Below are 2500 nucleotides of genomic sequence, written 5' to 3' on the forward strand. Positions count from 1 at the left end.
GAGGGAGCGAGAGAGAGAGGGAGCGAGAGAGAGAGGGAGCGAGAGAGAGAGGGAGCGAGAGAGACCCTGCCAACCTCCACCAGCACCAAAAAGAAAAAAAAGTGGGAGAGACTTGAGAGTGAGAGAGAAAAAAGAGACTGAGGGAGGGAGGGAGACCCATGTCTCTCATCCTGTGCCAAGGATTAGATTCCCCTCCAGTTATTAGACTCTTCCACTGCGCTGACAGAGAAGAGGGGGAGAAGGGGGAGCGAGGGAACCAGGGACAACAGGGGAGGATAGAATTCAGCCACCGACAACAACCTTGACAAACCCAGCCTCTCCATTATTTATGACTGGGCATTCAAGAGATGTTTCATTCAATTAAAGTTCCTCGAATTTCCGAAAGGCTCGAATATCTCAAATATCCTACACCCTCCCGGCACCCCTGCCTGGCAGTCTAGTGGTACGGCCCGGACCGGTGTTTTTGGAGACAACTATCATTACAGGGCAACTTCCATCTAGCAGGGCCACATTTAGGTTGGCGTCTGGGATATCTCTACCATCAGAAGACTGTATCATCAGCCAGACAGCACAGACTACAACAGGGCCTGCTGGCTGCCAGTGAGTTGTGCTTGTGATTTTTTTGTTCATTGGAAAATGCATTCAAGCAAAAGATTGAGAGAGTTATGGCAACAAGGCACAGTCAGTGCTCTCTGTGTGTAGCCTCTGTACGGTGTGGGTCAGTATGGATCTATGTAAAGATGGGTGGACTAGAGCGCATTCAACGTCATATCTGCTGAACCATCCTTCCTTCTTTCCTCAGAAGTGGATTTATAAGAAAAAGGGACAAAGAATAACACTGCTAGACTCTTCACTTCAACCAATCAGTGAAGAGAAAACATACGACATGGTGTGAACAAGCGAGGGCAGGGAAGGAACAGCGGTCCCGTTGAGAGTGGTGGGCAGGAGGAGGGTTATTAGTCCTACAGTATGTATGACAGTAGTCTTTAGAAAATGAGGACAGAAAGCAGACAGTTTCTTCTGTTTTCTTTACTTTAACATCAAAGGGTACTGAGGAGAGGGCAGAGCAAACAGAGAGGCTCAACTCCTCTATGTAGCCTGAGGAACACACACTCCATCTACAACAGAATAAATAGAATGACTAGAACGAAGTCTCTGGTTGTATGAATGGGGCAGGAGCAATATGTCATACTGTGTTACAGCCAATCATGTCACTGAACAAACTGAGACATTACAGACTGTATATTGATTTCAAAGATATATAGAATAACAGCTGTAGCTGATGCCTTGTTATCCTGTCTTTAGTGGCTAGAGAGAGAGAGAGAGAGAGAGAGAGAGAGAGAGAGAGAGAGAGAGAGAGAGAGAGCAGAGAGAGAGAGAGAGAGAGAGAGAGAGAGAGAGAGACAGAGAGAGAGAGAGACAGAGAGAGAGAGGGGAGAGAGAGAGAGAGAGAGAGAGAGAGAGAGAGAGAGGGAGACAGAGAGAGAGACAGAGAGCGAGAGAGAGAGAGAGAGAGAGAGAGAGAGAGAGAGAGACAGAGAGAGAGACAGAGAGCGAGAGAGAGAGAGAGAGAGAGAGAGAGAGAGAGAGAGAGAGAGAGAGAGAGGGGGAGACAGAGAGAGAGACAGAGAGCGAGAGAGAGAGAGAGAGAGAGAGAGAGAGAGAGAGAGAGAGATGTAGTAGTAGAGGTGGGCTGAGGGCCAGGGGGGTTGGGCAGGGGGACAGGCTGAGACCCCCACCCTACACATTCCTGGACAAGCCCTCTTCCCTAACACTTCCTACTCTGGTCAGTTAAGGGGAGGGGGTGGACGTCTCACAGTCTCTCTCTCACATGGTTTTCAGTTAGACTCAAAATGAAAGTAAGGGCCTGTCCAGAAACAACCTCTAAAGCAGGGGTGTCAAACTCATTTTGCCCCGGGGGCAGCATTTGGCCTTCAACAAGGTCTGGAGGGCCGCACTGAAAATGGGTATTATTTCCTCGCCGCCAAAAATAGTCCTCTAGTCATGGTGATTATTAGTGAGCTGGACAGACTAGATACTGTATGAATGTCGGTGCAGTATCATTTCTACACAGTAGAATTTGGTTTTAGTCATTTGAAAGTAAACTTTTACTCACACCCCCCGCGGGCCAGATTGGACCCCCTTGAGGGCCAGATTGGACCCCCTTCAGGGCCGGATTAGACACGCGGGCTGTATGTTTGAAAGCCCTGCTCTAAAGTACTTGTGTATTTCTGGAAGGATTGGATAGACTAAAACAACAACCTTGAGGCTGAAAAAGTCCAAAGTCAGACTTGACAAAAAGGTTAGCATAAATAACAAAATGATAAATATTGCTGCTGCAGAGGACTCCAGTTTCTCCTGTTCCGCATTCCTTGAAGAAGGGCCTAGTACGACTTTACAGGATAGTCCTGGAGGCTCACTAATGGACGTGGTTTCAGATGAATCACTTGGAGACACCATCTTCATTGAAAGCTCTGGGTGTCACAGTAAGTTACAGTCA

The 2500-nt window shown here is 47.9% G+C and overlaps 1 protein-coding gene across 1 annotated transcript in view; it reads right to left on the reverse strand.

Annotated features, from left to right (window-relative positions):
• Window positions 1–2500, reverse strand: part of LOC106593554 (SMAD family member 6) — a 29779-nt gene that overhangs the window by 8856 nt on the left and 18423 nt on the right. The gene's annotated exons all lie outside the window — the stretch shown is intronic.

The sequence above is a fragment of the Salmo salar genome, chromosome 26 (assembly GCF_965601325.2).
Source record: "Salmo salar chromosome 26, fSalSal1, whole genome shotgun sequence".
Taxonomy (NCBI): domain Eukaryota; kingdom Metazoa; phylum Chordata; class Actinopteri; order Salmoniformes; family Salmonidae; genus Salmo; species Salmo salar.